Below are 23,116 nucleotides of genomic sequence, written 5' to 3'. Positions count from 1 at the left end.
GGCTTTAAAGCACTCCATCAACTCTTCCCCTCCTACCTCACCTTGCTTATCTCCTTCTACAACCCGCCCACACACTTTGCTCCTTTGGTCCTAACCTTCTCACTGTGCCTCGATCTTGCCTGTCTCACCACCAGCCCCTGGCCCATGTCTTACCTCGGGCCTGGAACACCTTCCCCCCTCAAATCCATCAGACAATTACTCTCCCCACCTTTAAAGCCCTGCTGAAGGCACATCTCCAAGAGGCCTTCCTAGACTAAGCCCCACTTTCTCATTTCCCATCGCCCCTGCCCTCCTCCCCTCCTTAACTTATATCTTTAACCACTCACTCTCCAATGACTTCTTCCCCTCTGCCTTCAAACATGCCCATGTCTCCCCCATCCTAAAAAAACCCTCTCTCGACCCTACTTTCCCTTCCAGTTATCGCCCTATCTCCCTACTACCCTTCCTTTCCAAGCTCCTAGAACGAGTCGTCTACACTCGCTGCCTAGAATTCCTTAACTCTCTCCTGGACCCCCTCCAATCTGGCTTCCGTCCCCTCCACTCTACCAAAACTGCTCTTTCCAAGGTCACCCACGACCTCCTTCTTGCCAAATCCAATGGCTCCTACTCTATCCTAATCCTCCTTGACCTCTCAGCTGCCTTTGACACTGCCGACCACCCCCTTCTCCTCCACACCTTATCTCACCTTGGCTTCACAGACTCCGTCCTCTCCTGGCTCTCCTCATCTCTCTGGCCGTTCATTCTCAGTCTCCTTCGTGGGCTCCTCCTCCCCCTCCCATCCTCTAACTGTTGGGGTTCCTCAAGGGTGAGTTCTTGGCCCTCTTCTGTTCTCCATATACACTCACTCCCTCGGTGAACTCATTTGCTCTCACCGCTTCAACTATCATCTCTGTGCAGATGACATACAGATCTACATCTCTGCCCCTGTCTTCTCCCCCTCCCTTCAGGCTCATATCTCCTCCTGCCTCCAAGACGTCTCTACCTGGATGTCTGCCTGCCACCTAAAACTCAACATGTCCAAAACTGAGCTCCTCATCTTTCCTCCCAAGCCCTGTCCTTTCCCTGACTTCCTTATCACCGTGGATGGTACGACCATCCTTCCCGTCTCTCAGGCCCACAACCTCGGTGTCATCTTTGACTCGGCTCTCTCGTTCACTCCACACATCCAATCCGTCACCAAAACCTGCCGGTCTCACCTTTATAATGTCACCAAGATCCGCCCTTTCCTCTCCACCCAAACGGCTATCTTACTGTTACAGGCTCTCATAATATCCTGGCTGGATTGTGTCAGCCTTCTCTCTGATCGCCCTTCCACCTGTCTCTCCCCGCTCCAGTCTATTCTTCACTCCGCTGCCTGGCTCATCTTCCTGCAGAAACACTCTGGGCATGTCACTCCCCTTCTTAAAAACCTCCAGTGGTTGCCTATCAACCTCCGCACGAAACAGAAACTTCTCACCACAGGCTTCAAGGCTCTCCATCACCTTGCCCCCTCCTACCTCTCCTCCCTTCTCTCTTTCCACTGCCCACCCCACACGCTCCGCTCCTCTGCCACCCACCTCTTCACCGTCCCCCATTCTCACCTATCCTGCTGTCGACCTCTGGGCCACGTCCTCCCGCTGTCCTGGAATGCCCTCCCTCCTCACCTCTGCCAAACTAATTCCCTTCCCCTCTTCAAAACCCTACTTAGAGCTCACCTCCTCCAAGAGGCCTTCCCAGTCTGAGCTCCCCCTTTTCCTTCCCTCTGCTCCCCCTCTACCCCCCCTTCACCTCCCTCAGCTAAGCCTTCTTTTCCCCCCTTTCCCTCTGCTCCTTCCCCTCTCCCTTCCCCTCCCCTCAGCACTGCACTCGTCCGCTCAACTGTATATATTCTCATCACCCTATTTATTTTGTTAATGAGATGTACATCACCTTGATTCCATTTATTTGCTATTGTTTTAATGAGATGTTCACCCCCTTGATTCTATTTATTGCTATTGTTCTTGTCTGTCTGTCTTCCCCAATTAGACTGTAAGCCCATCAAAGGGCAGGGACTGTCTCTATCTGTTACCGATTTGTCCATTCCAAGTGCTTAGTACAGTGCTCTGCACATAGTAAGCGCTCAATAAATACTATTGAATGAATTAATTAATTTCCCACTCCCTTCTGCATCACCCTGACTTGCTCTCTTTGCTCTTCCCCCATCTCCCCGTCCCACAGTACTTATATATCTGTAATTGTTTTTATTTATATTGATGTCTGTCTCACTCCCTCTAGTCAGTGAGCTCATTGTGAGCAGGGATTGTCACTCTTTGTTGCTGTATTGTACTTTTCCAAATGCTTAGTACAGTATTCTACACACAGTAAGCACTCAGTAAATATGATTGAATGAATAAATAAATGGTCTTGAGCTGCTGAGATTGAAGTTGGACACCAATTGCCACTTAGATTTTTAGAGCAGTTGTGATAATAATAATCATGGTATTTAAGCCCTTACTATATGCCAAGCACTATTCTAAGTGCTGGGGTAGATACAGACTAGTCAGGTTGTCCCACTTGGGGCTCACAGTTTTAATCTCCACTTTACAGATGAGGTAACTGAGACACAGAAGTTAAATGGCTTGCCCAAGGTCACAGCAGAGAAGTGGCAGAGCCAGGATTAGAACCCATGTCCTCTGACTCCCAAGCCTGTGCTCCTTCCATTAAGTCATGTTTTATTGATGACAAACCGAAATAACCTCCCAGGTAGCTGAAGAACAGCACATTTTTAAATGCTGGGTTTTTTTTGGTGGCATTTTCAATTATTGGAAAGTTTTTTGTTTTTTTCAAGTTAACTGGGTTAGCTGAACTGAATTTAAAAAAATCATTCAAATTTAGAACTTGTACAGACCAGCATTCTTTCTGGGTGCACTTTTGATTAATCAACTGTTCCTGATTTGTTGGATATTCTGAAGTGGTCAATCACCAAGGGATTTTTTTTCTCAAACAAATCATTGTTCTTTGTTTCTTTTGCTCAGGTGCGTCAGCACTGTGCCTTGTTGGGCTAATGCAAGCTGAGTGAATGCCTTTTTGTACACTGCTATGATGATGTTGCACTTCTCCAACCTGTATTTTTCTGATTAGGCTGGTGAATTTGGGCTCCTCTCTTGGGAGCCAGCCCTCTCCCAGACAAATGCTTTCTTTGGTGCCTTGGCCTCCATTTCAGTAAGGGAAAACCTCTCTATCATTCTCCTGCTACAGAATGAAGAGTGATACAAAGTAAAAATCTGAGGAGTATCTGGATTTCAGTGGCTCCCAATCTATCTCCCTTTCTGGGGGTACCATAACTCTTCCGGTTCACAGCAGTCCATAGAGCACTGCCTCATTCCCCTCCTGGCTTGAAAATGTTAATAATTTCTTCAAGGGATCCAGTTCATTCCTATCTTATTCAAGGGGCTTGAAGAGTACCACAGTGGATGGGAATTATCCACCAGAATGGTGCCTTGGTGAAGTAGCAGTTTGTCAGTGAGGTGATTCTCACATTTTTAAGGATGTTTGCTGGGTGTATGGTCTTGTCTCCCAAATTAGCTACCAACCTCATCCAAGCACTCATTTTAACATAACTAAGTTACTGTAGGAGGCTCTTCTCTATTCTCTCTGCATCCGGTGGCTCCCCATTCCAATCTTAGATCATCTTCTTGAAGAGTAGCTCAGCATACCTCTCCCCACTCCTCAGAACTGTGCAGTGGCTTCATCTTTCCTTCCACACACAGCAAAAACTTCTCACTTTTGGCTTCAAGGCTCTCCACCAACTCTCCTCATCTTATATCCCCATCCTGATTCTACATCTACTACTCTGCTGTTACTCTTAATGCTTCTCAAGCCAACCTTATAATAAGTTGGTATTTGTTAAGAGCTTACTATGTGCAGAGCACTGTTCTAAGCGCTGGGGTAGACACAGGGGAATCAGGTTGTCCCACATGGGGCTCCCAGTCTTAATCCCCATTTTACAGATGAGGTAACTGAGGCACAGAGAAGTGAAGTGACTTGCCCACAGTCACACAGCTGACAAGTGGCAGAGACAGGATTTGAACTCATGACCTCTGACTCCAAAGCCCGTGCTCTTTCCACTGAGCCACGCTGCCAACCTTCTAGCTGTATCTCCTTCCTGACTCTCCCATCTCCATCCCATTGCTTGTTCTGTTCCCCCACCCTGAAACTCCTTTCCTCCTCAAATACATCAGACCTCAGTTCTCCCCTACATTCAAGCAGCATGGTGTAGTGGATAGAGCATGGGCCTGGGAGTCAGAGGTCATGGGTTCTAATCCCTGCTCTGCAGCTTGTCTGCTGTGTGAGCTTGGGCAAATCACTTCACTTCTCTGGACCTCAGTGACCTCATCTGTAAAATGGGGATTGAGACTGTGAGTCTCATGTGGGACAAAGGACTGTGTCCAACTTGAATTGCTTGTACCCACCCCAGCACTTAGTACAGTGCCTGACGCATAGTAAGTGCTTAACAAATACCATTATTATTATAAAATCCCACTTCTTCTAACAAGCCTTCCCTGTTTAATACCAGATACCCTAAAATGAATAAACCCACCAGCCATTTCCTGAATTTTCATCATCATTGGTGATATTTGAGTGCTTACTGTGTGCAGAGCATTGTACTATGAGGTTGGGAGAGGACGATACTACACAGTTGGTGGATATGTTCTCTGTCCACAGTGAGCTCTTTCTCGCGGACCACTTTCACACCAAAGTCTCGCCCACTTCTGCCTCTGGCCTGGAATGCTGTCCCTCCTCATATCAGACAGATAATTGCTCTCCCCGCCTTCAAAGCCTTATGAAGGCACATCTCCTGCAAGAATCCTTCCCCGACTAAACCCTCCTCTCCTCTCCTCTTCTCCAATTCTCTTCTACATCACCCTGACTTGCTCCTTTCATTAATCCTCCCTCCCAGCCCCACAGCACATATGTACATATCTGTAATTTATTTATATTAAGGTAGGTCTGCCCCTCTAGACTGAGTTCATTGTGGGCAGGGAATGTCTGTTGTTTTGTACTTTCCCAAGTGCTTAGTAGAGTGCTTTGCCCACAGTAAGCATTCCATAAATATGATTGAATGAATGAGTTACCCTTAATGGTATTTATCAAATGTTTGAGTACAGAACCCTTTACTGAGCACTTGGGGGAAGTAGAAGATGAGAGTTGCTAGATACAATCTCTGTCCACAAGGTGCTTATATTCCATAGGGGGAGACAACCAATCACATTCATTTGAGTGCTTACTGTGAAGACTGTATTTAGTGCTTGCAAGAGTGCAATATAAAAAAGTTGGTAGACATGTTCCCTGCCCTGAGCTTGATTGATTGAAGCATATTAAAATAAATTGAAATAATCTTCAGTACTTATATGTATGTTTCTTCAATTTTGTAGTTGTTGTTAATTACATCAATTGTAATTAACTGTATGTATACAGGGTAAGCTCTTTGTGAGCAGGGAATAAATTACTCCTTTGTATTGCACTCTCCCAAGTACTTCATATAGTCTCTGCATGCAATTAGCATTTAATAAATATTATTTTTCTACTGTCAGAATAGCCCTGTTCTGTATTAGTAGTGTTTGATTTTAGGGAGTGTGTGAGCAATTCTAGGTTTCTACTTCCCCAGTGCTGGCTTTATGGCAGTTCCTGCTCTATTTGGTGCTATGACTTATACTTCCCGAGTCATGGTGAAAACTAGAGAGGCTGTAGAATCTGTATCCCCAACTTTCCTACCCCAAAAAAGACAACGAACCTATGACTTATCGGCTTTGCAGAATGAAGGAAGGGAAATAGGCGTCCTTCTCCTTGTCCGAGTCTTTGCTTGACAAAGAAGCAGGCTGTAAATCCAGCCCCCTGCGCATCATTATGTTGTCCACAAGATTCCCTCTGCTGCCTCACGGCCCTATTGAGTCCTTCCTCAGTGCAAAGGACAGGATATTAGCCTGCATCTACTTCTGCTCACACTGATTCACATCTCATAATAATATTCATTAAGTGCTTACTGTGTCCAGAGTATTATACTAAACAATTGGAGATAATACAGTGGGTGGAATTAGATTTAATCCCTGTCCCTTGGGGGACTCAAAAGCTAAAAATACAAGGTGGGGTGGAGAAGGGACTAGAGACAGATACAACAGAAATCATGAAACATTAAAGCACAGCACAAACAAATAACACAAAAACAAAGTCAGTAGGAAATTGTGGCTAGAAGAGCAGAATTTCAGGGTCCTTGTTCAAAGTACACCCAAAGCCACAGCAACCCGTACAGCAGCTTGTGGTATTCCAGAGATTTTGTGAAGGTCTCATGCTACAGGTACTAGTTCCTCCCCCTTCGGGTTGATGGAAGGCAGGACAGGATGGAGTCCCCTTGGTGTTACGAGAAAGCTGCTGCTTGTTCTGGTTCCTGGGGAGGCAGCATAACTAGTTCTCTTTGGGGCAGTGGAGGAGAACCAAAGGCATACTTTGGCTATTTTTCTCTATCCCAGTGGGATGCAGAAGTAGAACAGACTTCAGAATGCAGTGATTCTGATTCTTGAATGTAGTCTCTTTAGTGTTTAGTTCATGTTCATGCACACAAGGACACTGGATGACAGAGACATGTTAGGAACTGTTTTAACCTATAACAACAGTATTATCAATCATCAATGATATTGAGGGTTTACGGTGTGCAGAACACTGCTCTAAGTGCTTGAGGGAGTACAGGACAACAGGGTTGGAAAGCACATTCCCTCCCCATACCGAGTTTACATTCTAGAGAGGGAGACATTCATTAATATAAGTGAATAATTTATAACAGGTAATTTTATAAATATGTCCGTAAGTGCTGTAGGGTTGAGGGTGATATGACTATCAAATGTCCAAAGGTCTCAAATCCAAGTGCATAGACTATGCAGATAGGAGAGGGAGCCAGGGGAAAGAGGGCTTAATCTGGGAAGACATCTTGGAGGAGACGATTATTGAAGGCTTCGAAGGTGGAGAGAGTGTTGGTCTGGCATATATGGAGTGGGGGGGAGTTCCAGGCTAGAAGGAGGCTGTGTGAAAGGGGTCAGTGGTGAGATAGATAAGATTGGATCACAGTGAGTAAGCTGGAACCAGAGGAGTAAAGTGTGTGGGCTGGGCTGATGTAGATCAATGAGGTAAGGTAGGAGGGACCAAGGTGATTGAGTGCTTTAAAGCTTATGGTAAGGTGTTTCTGTTTGCTGAGCTGGATGGACAAACACTGGAGATTCTTAAGGAATGCGGAGACATGGATGGAACTTTTTTTTTTTTTAAAGAAAAAGATCTGGGCACCAGAGCAAAATATAGACTGGAGTGGGGAGAGACAAGAGGCAGGGAGGGTTAGCAAGGAGGCAAATGCAGTAGTCAAGGTGAGATAGGATAAGTGTTTGGATCAACATGGTAGCTGTTTGGATGGAGAGGAAAGGGTGGATTTTAGCTATAGGTAGCACTGACAGTATTTAGTGACAGACCAAGTACATGGTTGAATGAGAGAGATAAATGGAGGTCAGAGTCAAGGTTATGGGCTTGTGTGTTGGGAATGATAGTAGTATTGTCTACAGTGATGGGGAAGACAGGGTTTAGGTGGGAGACTGTAAGTTCATTGTGGGCAGGGAATGTGTTGTTGTATTGTACTCTCCCAAGCACTTAGTGCTTTCCACACAGTAAATACTCTATAAATATAACTGAATGAATGAAATGCGAGACTGCCCAGAAAGAGAGAGGTAAGGGTTGGAGTTGTACATCTGGGAGTCCTCCACAAAGTGATGATAGTTGAAGTCATGGGAGTGAATGAGTTCTCCCAGGGAGTGGATTTAGAGGGAAAATAGAAGGGGCCCCAAAACTGAACCTTGAGGGACCCCCACTGTCAGAGGGTGAGAGGCAGAGGAGGAGTTTGCAAAAGAGATTGAAAAGGAGAGGTCAGAGAGCAGGAAAACCGAGAGGGCAGTGTCAGTGAAGCCAAGGTTAAAGTTTTAAGGAGAAGTGGGTGGGCCACAACATTGTAGGCAGCTGAGGGGTTGAGGAGAACAATGGTTTCCCATACTGTATCCCCATGTTAAATATAGCTGAGTCTGCTACTCTAAATGGAGCCAGTTATCCTCCAGTATGTGTTCCTGTATTTTTCAGTGTTGTCCATTAAATGCAGTGGGAAAATTCAAGAGGAAGTTAGTGGATTGATATCTTCTTTTCTCTTGAATTTTGCCACAACAGTACCGGACAGCCCTCAGAAGCCAGTATGTGGTAACATTGGATTCAAAGTCTGTGTGTGAGGAGTGCATCATTCTCACATGAGCTTCTATCCTGGACTGGGGGGTTAGGGTTAATTGTCATTATCTGGTGTAAGTGAATGGCTGCTGAAAATAAGAATGTTTTAATAACATGGTAGGCTGCACAGCTCACTGGCACCAAGTGGGTCTTTTTATTTTAATTTCACTGATGCTAGTGGGGAAGGGAGTCAAAATCTCAATATGATTGGGAACATAAAATGAGAGACTGGTACAGAACCCTGGGGGCCTGCTTTGAGCTTGATTTTCATCATCCTGAAATCCTCACAAGATGAGGAGGAAAATTTAGTTCTAACTTGTAGCTGGATGAGCCGATCAGAGAAGCAGTCTCTGTGGATTCCTGGCTTAGAATTCCAACTACAGGTAAACTCTGAAGTGAACCTGGGCAACCAAGGACGGAGCCAGAAGAGAGAGCAGAAATTCATTCAAGGTTGTCCAAAATTTATGGTTTCAGTGGCTGGAAAGACTATGCGTGGTGCCTGCTGATAGAGAATTGAGATAATGGTAATGATAATAATGGTATTTAAGCGCTTACTAAATGCTGGGGTAGATACAAGATAATTGGGTTGGACAGAGTCCCTGTCTCACATAGTGTCACAGACTAATTCCTGTTTTACAGATTAGGAAACTGAGGCACAGAGAAATTAAGCAACTTGCTCAGGGTCTCACAGCAGACAAGTGGCAGAGTGAGGATTAGAACCCAGGTCCTTTTGATTCCTACCACGGTGTTTGTAACTTGTGGTACACCAAAGCTCTTCTGTAGCTGCCTTCAAACCCAACTTAATTTGGTTCCATAACAGCGTGATCACTACTGCTTCCAAAATGGTCTACCAACCTTGCTGGACCCTTTTAAAACCCCAGCCTAATGGAGTGTGTCTGCCAACTCTTTTTATATTTTACTCTCTCAATTGCTTAGTTCAAGTGCTCTTCACACAGTAAGTTCTCAATAAATACCATTGATGAGGATGATCAGGATCCACTATTAAGTGGGCAGCGGAACAGAAATTAGAGGCCTAAAGTTAGCAATGAGGGATGCTAGTTCACTGCATCAGAGAATGAGGTACAGTGGTGCCAAGGGTTAATGGAGAGTGGGGTAGAATGAGATACAATGGGTTGGAAAACCCTCCTTACAGCTAGGCTCAAAGTGCCCTCCTGTCAGCTAATTTCTACAAGTTGTCTGGAGACGACATAGGAAGTATCATCAAGGAGTGACAGTGGAATTACAATTACTTTGGGAATCCCTTTCTTGTGGCCGTTAAATAATTGTGTTCTGCCCAGTTGGAATGCTTCAGAACTGGTCTCCTGAGTTTCTTCTCTACTTCTTCTTTTCATCCAAACTTAGGGAAATGTGGGACCCCCAAAGGAAATTGAGCTTGAAGGCAGCTACATAAGAGCTTTGGAGTACCACAGGTTACAAACACCATGATAAGGTGTGAGCTTGCTGTGGGCAAGAAACATGTCTGACAACCCTGTTGTATTGTACTTTCCCAAGTGCTCAGAAGTGAGGAGTGAGGAGATGTTTAGAAAAATGATCCAGCCATATGAGTGAAGTTTGAGGGGAGAGACTGGAGGCAAGGAGACCAGTGAAAAGGTTAAAAGCATTCCTTATCTGACTCTTCTTCCTCATAGAGACTCCTAAATCAACTTTTGAAACCTTTTGTATACAACCCCTCCAGCCCCCATTTTAATTGCCATAGAATTTAATTGGAGTTATATGAAAAACACCTTTTAGAAATAGCTATCAGGCACTATACCCAGAATATCCAGAGTTTCCAGAATTATTTTTGGTATTTAATAACAGTTCAGTTTTCCAGAATGCGTGGGAATGAGGCAAGTCTGGTTAGATGTACCTTCTGGATAAGTGAGTGCTTCTATTCTATCGAAACACTGTGACTTATGTTCTTCTCACGTAGTCTCAGGTCTGGAGCTTGTCCATCGTTCCCAATGGAAGACTACTGTTTTCATTATTGATTCAGCAGGCAGAATGATAGGACAGAAAGGAAGTTTCAGCCTCAGTCAGTATTTGACTGTTCGCATACTCTTTTTGGAGATGAAGCGCTGAATGCTCTGTGCAGGTGCCAGTTGGAATTCTCAAACCAGACTGCCAGTTCTTAGAAGTCAGCAGCGCCAAGCTTTAATAGCTTTTATCTGATCTCTCACTGGGCCCCAGATCCTCCTCAACATCTTGGCTCTAATTGATCTGTATTTTACTTTATTGCCTGTCCCCTTGTAGACTGTAAGCTCTCTGTGGGCAAGGATTGTGTCTACCATGTCTGTAGTATTCATTCCCAGATGCTTAGTACAGTACTCTGCACACAGGCACTCAGTAAGTACTACTGATTGATCGATTGAGATCCAGTGGGGTGTCTGCAGCTTTGATATTGGTGGGCAGGAGAAAGACATGGAGGAGTCTTCACCACCACTGCAATGAGAACAAGGTATTTACTGAGTGAAAGAGTAATAATAATAATGATTATGGTATTTGTTAAGGTCTTACTATGAACTAAGCACTCTTCTAAGTGCTGGGAGGGATACAAAGTAGTCAGGTTGTCCCACCTGGGGCTCACAGTCTTAATCCCCATTTTACAGATGAGGTAACTAAGGCCCAGAAAAATCAAGTGATTTACTCAAAGTCACACACTTGACAAGTGATGGAGCCAGGTTTAGAACCCATGACCTCTGACTCCCAAGCCCGTGCTCTTTCCACTGAGCCACGCTGCTATGGAACCAAAGGAAGTTGGACTTGAAGGCAGCTACAGAAGAGCTTTGGAGTACCACACGTTACAAGCACCATGGTAGGTCGTGAGCTCGTTGTGGGCAGGGAACATGTCTGACAACTCCGTTGTATTGCACTCTCCCAAGTGCTTAATATAGTGCTCAGCACGGAGTAAGGACTCCATAAATACCTTTGATTAACAGGAAAATTCTCTAGATGTCCTAGCTTAACTGCCCCAGAGTGGTGATGATGGGGCTCCTCTTTAAAATGACAGATAAGCTTCAGTTCCTGAGATTTCAGGCCTGAGATCTCTTGTGGAGGAATTGATTCTTGTGCTCGTGCCTCGAGCAGCATCACTCTCATTCTTGTCCCTGCCAGCCATGTTCCTCCTGAGGCACAGAGTCCCAGACTCACTTGTAAAAACATTCTTAATGCCTTCATTTGCAACGTGGTGGCTAGGGTTGAAAATGGTTCATCATTCATTCAGTGGAATTAATATTATTGTTAGTGTATTGAGTGCTTACTGTGTTCAAAGCACTGTACCACTGTACTAAACGCTTGAGCACTCTATGGAGCACTTGTGTTCAGCCCGTAAGTTCATTGTGGGCAGCGAATGTGTCTGTTTATTGTAATGGTGTACTCTTCCACATGCTTAGTTCAGTGCTCTGAACGCAGCAAGTGGTCAGTAAATGGTTGACAGAGCACTGTACTAAGAGCTTGGTAGACTACAATATAACAGAGTTGATAGATACGTTCCCTACCCACAATGAGTTTATGATCTAGAAGGGGATGTATGAAATCAATCTTCACTTCAAATATGAAAGCAATCTTTGAATAAAGAGTTAATTTCATATTTTTTTTTAAAGTTGGCTTCATAAACATAAGAGATTTCAGGGAAACACAAACATAGATTCTGTGGCTGCTACTCTGCTAATTGGATCATTTTCTCTTCCTCCATCTGGCAGATTAGGGAGCGCCTAATTTATGTTTTAGCCAGGGATTTACCGGTTTTGCAGTCAAATTTCCATAGAACACGTTTGAATGGCCAACCTGAAATTATGCGGCCTCTCTAAAGTTAGCATTTTTGCAATCAGCAGATGGGATATCAAAATAAAGATTCAGCAGCAGTTGAAACAGCTGCTGTAATGATGTCAAGAAGTACCTCTTGGTCTCTTTTCAGGGAAATTCCACCTTCAGTTTCCAATAGAATCTGATTTTTATACAACTGAGCAACCTTAGCTCCAAGCACTGAGGAAACAGAGGTTGAAATTGCATGCTTCCTTGAAATCCTCAGTTTCTCTCTTCTTGGCATGTCCCTTCTGTCTAGCAAGTTGATTGTGAAAGAGTTAAAAGCAGCCAGCTCTGCTCGCTGGTCTGAGTTAGCACACCCAAATGGATCCAGAATATCTCCAAGTAATAGCTTTTACATCACGGCAAGGGGGTGGGGATTGTGGAGGGGTACCTACCCAGCACAGCAGGGCAGAGGAAATGTTATTTAACAATGTCCCCAGATCTCCTCCCCCTCACTGGCTTCACCCCAGAAGAGCAAGCAAGAAAGAGATTTGTAGTGAAGAATTAACCAGGGTCGTGAGCCAAGAGGCAGTACAGTCACTGTCAGCAGAGGCTGCCTAGTGCCTACTGCAGACTGCTGTTACTGCCGCCGCTGGATTCAACGAGGCAGAAGGAGTCAGACCCAAGCTGTGCAGAGGAGCTGCAAGAAAGGAGAGCTCCTGGCTCCTGAACCTTGCTGTAGGTGGGGGTGGACCCCCGCCCGGGAGCGTGGCCCACTAGCCTGCTAAGGAACGCAAGACTTGTCTGCCATCCTTCATCAAAGCCCTAGGAGGGAGACCCGGTTTCCAGGAGGGCACGCCAAGCCAGCTCTCCCCAGATCTGACAGCGGCAGGTCTGAGACGAGCTGAGACGCAACCGCTCTTACAGAGCAACTGGGGGGAGCGGTGAGGTGCTGAGAAACTGGCCAGCTCCGCCTGTCCCCCGCCCAGGTGGACAGGTCCCAGTCCGTGTGCCCGAGCTCGGACCCCAGCTCCTGGAGAAGGTTGCCAGGAGGGAGAGGACTCCAAGGAGCAATTGAAAACCTTTTCCTTTTCCAGAGATCTTGTAGCAGTCAGAAGAGTGGCCTGTTTTTTTGGGTTTTTTTCCCCTATTCAGCCGATGGATGCTTGAGATCCTAGGGACACTCGTGGGAAAAACACAGCGGTGACTCCCGGGGAGAAGAGGGCTGCCTCAACTCTGAAGTGAAAACAACTCGGGTGGGTGGTGCTTTGCTTCAAGTTCAAGAGGCAAATCTCTCTCCTGTCCACCCCACCAGGGGGCAAGACCTTGAGCATCTCCTCAAGTTCACTGAAGTCCTGGGACCTCCCCGGCCCGTTAATGGACTCCGGATACTGCCCCATGACTAACACAAATGACCCTAAGAGAGCGATGGACTCCACACTGACTTCCAGTGCCGCCTCAGGGAACATCACCTTCTCGCACGTCTTTGGACAGCAGTGCCAGCTGATGGAAGCAGGTAGGAGAAGATGGGGGAAACTGGGCATGAGCACCCTAGGGGATGTCGCCCCCAGGAGAGGCCTACATTCCTTGGCTCTTTTCCCTGACAAGGACTGGCTCCTTGGGGCATTTGTGAGTGATGGGGCTATGTTTTCTGGGCATTTTTAGAAACAGAAGAAAGGAGTGGGCAGCAAAGGAGAGCTTTGTCGAGCAAGAGGGCTGGCCTTTGTCCAGAGAACCAATTTTTGAAGACTTGGCTTTAGGGAGGAAAGATCTTTAAGCAAGGTTGGAAATAAATCAGTCATATTTGTTGAGTGCTTACTGTGTGGACTGGGAGAGTTCAGTATAACAGAGCTGGTAAACACGTTCCCTGCCCACAATAAGCTTGTAGTCTAGAAGTTCTCAAGAGTGTCCTGAGTGGTTTCAGGTAACAGACAGGATACAGTATGGGCAGACATATTTCCCCCATTTGGAGATCTCCTTGGGCTAGGAAACATTAGCAGTTGAGTTAATGCTTGTTTGAAATTACTCGTTTGAGAAGCAGTGTGGCCAAGTGGATAGAGCACAGGCCAGGAAATCAGAAGAATGGGTTCTAATCCCAGCTCCGACACTTGTCTTCTGTATGACCTTGGGCAAGGCACTTAACTTTTCTGTGCCTGTCACCTCATCTGTAAAATGGGGATTAAGACTATGAGCCCTCTGTGGGACATGGACTGTGTCCAACTTGATTAGCTGGTATCTACCCCAGCAATTAGTACAGTGCCTTGGATGTAGTAAGAGCCTGACATATCCTAAAAAAACTGGGTTTCTATAGAGTTGGGGCACAGTGCTCCAGACACTGGGCTTTGGAGCATGGTGTACAGAGCAAAGGCCCAAGTTTAAATCCTGCGTTCACCACTCACCTGATATGTGACCTTGGGCAAGTCACTTAACTTCTTTGTGCCTCAGTTTCTTCATCTGTAAAATGGAGATTAAATACCTGTTCTCCCTCCCCCCAAGACTGTGAACATTTTGAGGGATAGGGACTGAGTTTGCTGTGATTATCCTTTATTTAACCCAGCATTTAGCACAGTGCTTGCACATAGTAAGTATCAACTAGTAATATTATCAATATTATTAGAAGCATGGGAAGCTCTGGTTTGCTGTTTTTAATGTTGAAGTTTCCCAAATTGCTATCAAGTTGTCTTTAACCCCATTTGATATTCTGATTTATCAATTAGTACTATAACTCCTGAGTGCTTGAATATTCTTCCAACAATTTAAGTGAATTGAGGAGAATATCCTTTAAGAGAAGAGTCTCTTCTTAGGCTATGCTAGGTTTCTAGATTAGGCAGTAGTGGTTCCTCTCTATATCTTTCCTGGTTGTTTCTGGTTGTAGTTTCCTCTCCAAAACATTTGTGGTTTGCTCTAAAACATATTGAGTACTTCCCTGAAAGCTTCTAACACAGAGTAGGGAAGGTGATAGGATGTCTAGACTAATCTGAGGCCCCTGGACATTTTTCAGTGATATTTAAGTGTGTACTATGTGCTAGGCACTAAGTGCTGGAGTAGATACAAGGTAATTGAGTTGGACACAGTCCCTGTCCCACATAGGGTTCACAGTCTTAATCCCCATTTTACAGTTGAGGTAACTGAGGCACAAAGAAGTTAAGTGACTTGTCTGAGGTCACACAGCAGACCAGTGGCAGAGCTGGGTTTAGAATCCAGGTCCTCTGACTCCCAGGACTGTGCTCTTTCCACTAGGCCACTCTGCTTCTCAGGGTGACCTTCTTTTGGTTTAACGGGTGAAGTGGGAGTTGATTTTGCTGAATCAGTCAATGCTGGAGGTTTCATTCTTCATCCTTGAGGCTCTCTAATAAGGGGCCCAAATCAAGGATTATGAATCAGCTTTTTTCTCTTTATTTCAGTATAATGCAGAGCAAGGCTCTCTAGCTCCAGAGGAGAAAACTCAGCAAAACCAGTTCATTCATTCAGTAGTATTTATTGAGCACTTACTATGTGCAGAGCACTGTACTAAGCACTTGGAATGAACAGTTTGGCAACAGAGAGAGACAATCCCTTCCCAATGATGGGCTCGCAGTCTAAATGACAGGCTCACAGTCTCAGCAAGATGGATATAATTTAAAGAGTTAAACTAAGCTATTCACATTGAAGTCTGTTAGTGGCTGGCGATGGGGGAGGAGGAGAGGGAAATTAGAGTTATGGAAAACATAGCTACTGATTCGTTTACAGGAAGCAGGTTTAGGTCTAATTGGTAGCAGGAATTTAAGAAACATTCAGATGTTGAGGTCTGGTTTGTCATCTGCAAATGTTCAGGCTGTTTCTCCTACTAATTCCCCACTGAAGTAAAAACCACCCCAACAGAAAGCAGATCTGAAAGCAATGTGGAAGCTGTAGAGCAAAACTTTTTAAAACAACCCTTTTAGGCGTCACTATCACTGTTTATTTCATTGTGATATTTTAAGCATGTACTATGTGTATAACATTGTCCTAAGCACTGGGGAAAATACAATTTAATAAGGTTGAACACAGTCCCTGTCCCTAATGGGGTTTACAGTCTAAGTAGAAAAGAGAAGATGCATTGAATCCCCATTTTAATAAGGATAATAGTTATGGAATTTAAGCGCTTACTATGTGCCAAGCACTGTTCTAAGCACTGGGGTAGATACAAGATAATCAGGTTGTCCCATGTGGGGCTCACACTCTTAAGCCCCATTTTACAGATGAGATAACTTCTCTGTGACTCAGTTAAGTGGCTTGCCCAAGGTCACCCAGCAGACCAGTGGCAGAGCCAGGATTAGAACCCACATCTTCTCACTCCCAAGCCTGTGCTCTTTCCACTAAGCCACGCTGCTAAAATCATAGCCTCTCATGTTCAAGAGGATTGGGTGACCTGTGTTGTATTGAGAAGGGAGAAGAATATTGAGCTATTTTTGATGAGGAAACTGAGCCACAGAGAAGTTAAGTGGCTAACCCAAGGCTACACAGCAGGATGGTTGGCAGAGTCAGCATTAGAACCCAGGTCCTCTGACTCCTAGGCCTGGGCTCTTTGCACCTGGCCACATTGCTCCTGTGTTTGGAAGCATTCTGCAATGGTGAAGTGAGTTGACTTGTATGGCCAAGTCTGGGGCTTCCTTAAATATCAGCTTATGCACTCACTAAAACCATAACCTCTTATGTCTAGGAGGATTGGGTGAGGCCTGTGTTGTTTTGAGAAGGGAGAAGAATATTGAGCCACTTTTGATGAATTGCACATACTGATAGATAGAAATGGCTATGTATCGTAGAGGCAAAGTGATGACCTTGGTGGGGGAGGGGTCATCTTTGGCTAAGTTTTCATAGAAATAGTAATAGCAATAGTGGTAAAGGTACTTTTATTAAGCTCCCATTTGTTGAAATGCAATATAATAACTTGGGAAAGTTCAACAGAAGAATGACTTGTTACCTGCCTACACTCTTATTGGGGAGATTAATATAAACACATTTATAAATGGGGTAATTGTAATACATTGTATAATTGATCATATGTGGGGGGGTGGGCATGCTGGGGAAGGTAAGATAAATATGTAAAACTTTCGGGTGGCTGATGGGGTGTTGAAATGAACCACCACTATTGATTTCTTCCCCACTGATCTTCATCAGGACCTAAAAGCTCTGTTCCATTTGTCTGACTCATCTTCTCTTCACCTTGTGCTTGTGACATGACTAGCCCCATTTTACAAATGGGCACACGGTGAGAAGCTTAAGAGACCTTGATTTAAGAGCTCCAAGGCCCTCTGGGAAGCCAGGCAGAGCACTGCCCACCCATGGCAGACGAAAATCATCTTGAGAATAGATAGGGATTGGATATTCTCCTTTTAGAAACTATTTACAGCTCCTTGCCCATAGTTCAAGAACTGTTCCTGGGGCCCAATCGATCCATCAGTGGTATTTGAGTGAATACTGTCTGCGTGGGACAGTACAATAGAATTAGACATAATCCTTGCCCTTTAAGAGTTTGCAATCTGGTGGGGAAATAGGCATTAAACCTTATAAGTTTCTGAAATCAAACTTTTGACTGCTTTTTCAAGTTGATACTCTCTAGTTTGGTGAGAGTGAAGTGGAACGCTAGGGAGCCATCCAAGAGCAGTGAAACTGATTGAATTATTTCCCAGAAGATACTCATTTCTCTCTGAAGGCTGAACAGAAGACTAGTGTGAAAAAGAGCCCAGTACAGAAATCTCCAGAGGCTTATAAACCTCACAGTCTCCCATAGAGGGGTCTGAGGCACCCAGGTGGCTTGTGGAAATGTGGTGCGATGGGGCTTGTGGCCATTGCCTCCAGAGTGCCAGACCTGTAGTGGCCTACTGTTCCTTTGCTTCTCCTAGTTGGGTAGAAGTGGGAGCAGCAGCAGGAGAGTTTTTATTAAATGCCTTTTAAGTTCACTGTGCACTATTCTAAGTGTTTGGGGTGATAGGACAGAGCACCAGGACATGTTCCCTTCCCACAAGGAGCCCAAACTCTAAGGCAGAGAAAGAAGTTGGGTCTGTCACCAGGTTATTTTTTTAAGGTATCCATTCATTCAATAGTGTTTATTGTGCGCTTACTATGTGCAGAGCACTGTAATAAGCACTTGGAATGTACAAATCGGCAACAGATACAGTCCCTGCCCTTTGATGGGCTTACAGTCTAATCGGGGGAGACGGACAGACAAGAACAATGGCAATAAATAGAGTCAAGGGGAAGAACATCTCATTAAAACAGTAGCAAACAAATAGAATCAGGGTGATGTACATCTCATTAAACAAAATAAATAAGGTGATGAAGATATATACAGTTGAGCGGACGAGTACAGTGCTGAGGGGATGGGACGGGAGAGGGGGAGGAGCAAAGGGAAAGTGGGGAGAAGAGGGTTTAGCTGCAGAGAGGTGAAGGGGGGGTAGAGGGAGCAGAGGGAAAAGGGGAGCTCAGTCTGGGAAGGCCTCTTGGAGGAGGTGAGCTTTAAGTAGGGATTTGAAGAGGGGAAGAGAATCAGTTTGGCGGAGGTGAGGAAGGAGGGCGTTCCGGGAACGCGGGAGGACCTGGCCCGGGGTTCGACGGCGGGATAGGCGAGACCGAGGGATGGTGAGGAGGTGGGCGGCAGAGGAGCAGAGCGTGCGGGGTGGGCAGTAGAAAGAGAGAAGGGAGGAGAGGTAGGAAGGGGCAAGGTGATGGAGAGCCTCGAAGCCTAGAGTGAGAAGTTTTTGTTTGGAGCGGAGGTTGACAGGCAACCACGGGAGGTTTTTAAGAAGGGGAGTGACATGCCCAGAGCATTTCTGCAGGAAGATGAGCCGGGCAGCGGAGTGAAGAATAGACCGGAGCGGGGCGAGAGAGGAGGAAGGGAGATCAGAGAGTAGGCTGACACAGTAATCTTGCCGGGATATTACGCGAGCCCGTAGCAGTAAGGTAGCCATTTGGGTGGAGAGGAAAGGGAGGATCTTGGCGATATTATAAAGGTGAGACCGGAAAGTTTTGGTAACAGATTGGATGTGTGGGGTGAATGAGAGAGATGAGTCAAAGATGACACCGAGGTTGCGGGCCTGAGAGATGGGTAGGATGGTCGCACCATCCACAGTGATAGAGAAGTCTGGGAGAGGACCAGGCTTGGGAGGGAAGATGAGGAGCTCAGTTTTGGTCATGTTGAGTTTTAGGTGGTGGGCAGACATCCAGGTGGAGACGTCCTGGAGGCAGGAGGAGATATGAGCCTCAAGGGAGGGGGAGAGGACAGGGGCAGAGATGTAGATTAGGCCCTTACTATTTGCCAGGCACTGTACTAAGCACTGGGGTAGATGTAAGCTAATCAGGTTGAGCACAGTCCATGTCCCATATGGGGCTCACAGACCTAATCGCCATTTTACAGATGGCTGATAGCTGAGGCACAGAGAAATGAAGCGACTTACTTAAGGCCACACAACAGACAAGTGACACAGATGGGATTAGATCCTAAATCTTCTGAGTGGTTAAATGAGAATTGAGGAGAGTTTCCCTCAGAGAACCCCCAACAATGACTTCCTCCCTTTTTATTAACAGATAAGGCTGGCCCTTTCCAGGTGTTTTGACTGCTATCTTGACCGCACTGGAATTGTCAAATGCAACCCAGGAAGTAGCCAATTAGCAGCAGAGAAGTTCCAGCTGAATTCTGTGGCTCTGGAACCCACATGAGGAGAGACAGCTATCCCTTCTTGCTCAAGGGAACAGCAACCAATCATTTATATTTATTGAGCACTTACGATATGCAGAGTACTGTAGTAAGTGCTTGGGAGAGTACAATACACTGCCCCTGCCCTTAGTGCTCTTACAGTCTAGAGCAATATTTCAATAACCCTTGCAGGGTTTAAAAGTGCCAAGACTGAACTCTGGTAAACTTGACGAAAGGAGATTGGTTTGGGTTTGCAGTGTTATCACATTCGTTCTTGTCCACTTAGACTAAGAAGGGGTAGGTATGGGTTCGATGTTAAGGACAGAAGGTAGATCTGGGAGCCATTCACTCTGGGCTACCCGAAGGGAGAGGTCTGGACTGATTGAAAGTCCAACATGATGCCCTCTTCTTGGAGGAAGTGAAAAGTAAATTCTCCAGTGGTCATAACCAATCACAGAAGACTGGATATCCTCCCGTCACCTCAAACCTAACAGGTCCAAAACAGAGCTTCTTATCTTCCCACCCAAACCCTGTTCTCCCGGTGACCTTTCCCATCACTGCAGATGGCACCATTATCCTTCCTACATCACAAGCCTGTAACCTTGGCATTATTATTCACTCTTCTCTGGCCACAGATTCAATCAATCACTAAATCTTTCAGAACATCACTAAAATCAGCCTTTTCCTCTCCATGCAAACTGCTACCACGTTAATACAATCACTCCTCCTATCCTGCCGGAGTCCTGCATCAGCCTCCTTGCTGACCTCCCATCCTCCTGTCTCTCCTCACTTCAGTGCTTACTTCACTCTGCTGCCCAGATTTTTTTTTCTACAAAAACATTCAGAACATATCTCCCCCTTCTTCAAAAATCTCTGGTGTTTGCCTATTCACCTCCATATCAAACAAAAACTCCTCAGCATTGGCTTTAAAAGACTCCATCACCTTGTCCCCTTTTACATCACCTTGCTTCTCTCCTTCTACAACTCCGCCCACCAACTTCGCTCCTCTAGTGCTATGCTCACTGTGCCTCGATCTCCTGTCTTGCTGCTGACCCCTCACCCTCATCCTGCTTCTGGCCTGGAACTCCCTCCCTCCTCACATCTGAAAATTACTCTCCTCTGCTCCAAAGCCTTATTGAAGGCACCTTTCCTCCAAGAGGCCTTCTCACACTATGCCCTTCTTTTCCTCATTTCCCACTCCCTTCTGCATCACTCTGACTTGCTTTCTGTGCTCTTCCCTTCTCCCAGCCTACCACACTTATGTATATATCTATAATTTTATTTTATTTGTATTGATGTCTATCCCCCCGCTCTAGTCTGTAAGCTCATTGTGGGCAGGGAATCTAACTGTTGTTGTACTAGCCCAAATATTTAGTACAGTGCTCTGCACACAGTAAGCACTCAATAAATACAATTGATTGAATAAATGAAAGAGTAAACCCCTAGGTTAGGAAAAGGAAAGTTGAAAGAAAATCATTTGTAAAAGAACAATTTCTTTTAAAATCTTTTAAAAGATTTCCTCTTACCCCAAACAACCTGTTCAGAATCTCTCTTTTCCTTTCAGCCTCTCCCCTTGTCCACTCTTTTCTTGCTCCCGTTTCTCAGATCAGCATTATCGAGGAATCTTATCACATTTCTTGGTCTCAAAGCCTAAATTTGCTCTAGAAGTTAAAAAAAAAAAATTGGTAGCTTTTGTCTTGAAGAAAAACCACTGATCCTTAGTGTTTATGCTATTGAAAGAAGCTGAACTGTTTGCTCTCATTTCCTCAATTTTTTCCTTTAGATGACCCCAAAGCAAATCCAACTGTATCTCTGATGAGCAGCAAAATCAAAAACCTATCTGAATTCTTTTAGATAGAATTCTGTTGATTAATGTAGCAGAGCTTAGTGGAACGAGCACAGGCTTGGGAATCAGAGCACCTGGGTTTTAATCCTGCCCCTGCCACTTTTCTGCTATGTGACCTTGGGCAAGTCACTTAATTTTCGTGTGCCTCAGATACCTCATCTGTAAAATGGGAATTAGGACTGTGAGCCCCATGCGGGACATGGACTGTACCCAACCTGATTATCTTGTATCTACTCCAGTGCTTATTACAATGCCTGGCACAAAGTAAGCACTTAAATACCATTAAAAAACAAAAGTATATTGTACTATGTTCCCTCTCTAGACTGTAAGCTTGCTATGGGCAGGGAATGTGTTTGTTATATTGTTTTGTTGTACTCTCCCAAGTGCCTAGTACAGTGTCCTTCATCCAGTAACCTCTCAATATATACAATTGACTGATCAATGTTATATTCTCCCAAGTACTTAGTATAGTGCTCTGAACACAGTAAGTGCTCAATAAATATGATTTATTAATTGATTGAAAATATTTTCCAGTCACCAAATTTTATCAATGAAGCCCTAGTCTGAAAATCAGAGATCTAGTGCCAATTTGTAGGTTGACTGGATCTCTAGCCCTGGAGTAAGGTACTTAATCTCTATTTCTCAGCTTCCTCCAATGACCACTGGAGTTAAACCTTCTTGGCCCAACTTTTCTTCCAAAGGTTAAAACACATTTCCCAGAGGGAAGGCATTGGACAATGAAGGGGCTAAAGTTGTCTTACTCTATTTACAGGGTTTTCGGTTGGTTAGCCAGACCTACCTACTTGGAGGAACTCTGCAACTGCCATCTGTCATCCCTCTCTGTCTTTGCACTGGCCTCTTGGTTCCAAAACTCAGAGGACCAAAGTTAAATAACCTCAGACCAATTCACAAATACCCTCAGAAGAGAAGCTTCCTAGCTGGAGAGGTGCTAAGTTGACCTTGTAGTGCACTGTGGCCTAGTGAATAGAACAAAAGCCTGGGAGTCAGAAGGACCTGAGTTCTAATCCCTGTTCCCCACTGTGTACTCTGTGACCTTGGGTAAGTCACTTAGCTTCTCTGTGCCTCAGTTACCTCATCTGTAAAATGGGGATTTAGACTGGGAGCCCCATGTGGGACCTGAACTATGTCAAACCTGATTAGCTTGAATCTACCCTGACACTTAGTACAGTGCCTGGCCCATAGTAAGCACTTAACAAATACCATAAAAAATACTTCTGCTCTTCATACAGATTTCTGTACACAGGGGATGAACTAAGTCAGCTCTCATGATCCTTCTCAGTCCTGTTAGCTAAACTGTAATTGTTGTCTCCTCTTCAACCTCTGGGGCTGTTCTAAGAGGTTCTGAGATTACTCTGAGATTCTTCAAATTTCTCCATTGCTAATCTTATAGCACTCCAGCCTGGTTTTATAATGATACCTACTGATTAAGCCACTGTAACAACCCTACAGATTCGTCTTAGTCCTTATGTCCTCCTTCACATCCTTTCCAATTTGCCCCTTTGTTCTCTCCCTCAACAATCATCTTGTCTTTCTCCATCGCTTTTTCCTTACCCGCATTCCCCTTCATTCCCAACTATTCCAGGACT

This window comes from Ornithorhynchus anatinus, chromosome 5 (genome assembly GCF_004115215.2).
Source record: "Ornithorhynchus anatinus isolate Pmale09 chromosome 5, mOrnAna1.pri.v4, whole genome shotgun sequence".
In the NCBI taxonomy this organism is placed as follows: Eukaryota; Metazoa; Chordata; class Mammalia; order Monotremata; family Ornithorhynchidae; genus Ornithorhynchus; species Ornithorhynchus anatinus.
Note: the sequence above shows the minus strand (reverse complement) of the source record.